This window comes from Apis dorsata, unplaced genomic scaffold (assembly GCF_000469605.1).
Source record: "Apis dorsata unplaced genomic scaffold, Apis dorsata 1.3 scaffold_575, whole genome shotgun sequence".
In the NCBI taxonomy this organism is placed as follows: Eukaryota; Metazoa; Arthropoda; class Insecta; order Hymenoptera; family Apidae; genus Apis; species Apis dorsata.
In genome coordinates this window covers 530,835-531,088 of record NW_006263785.1, presented here as the reverse complement: position 1 = coordinate 531,088, position 254 = coordinate 530,835, and the positions used below count along the sequence as shown (strand labels likewise).

The 254-nt window shown below is 11.8% G+C and overlaps 1 protein-coding gene across 1 annotated transcript in view; it reads right to left on the bottom strand.

The window, feature by feature from the left end:
- LOC102680912 (DNA replication licensing factor MCM4-like) overlaps window positions 1-254 on the bottom strand; it is a 5,415-nt gene that overhangs the window by 1,479 nt on the left and 3,682 nt on the right. The gene's annotated exons all lie outside the window — the stretch shown is intronic.

The following is a 254-nucleotide window of genomic DNA, read 5'->3' as shown; positions in this document are numbered from 1 at the left end:
TTTTAAATGTGTTTTTAATATTTTCATGAATATTAATAACCTACAATTTAAATAAATATTTAAAATAACAAATTTAATTTATTAGTAATTAAAATTATTATAAATAAATTATTAAATTATAATTATAATATAATTATAAATAAAATATTAAATAAATAAATATTAGTAAATAGAGTTATTCAATATTCAACGTTTTGTTTGAAAATAATAATGAAAATTAATATTCGTATCAGGTTTGTATCATATCTAGAGCA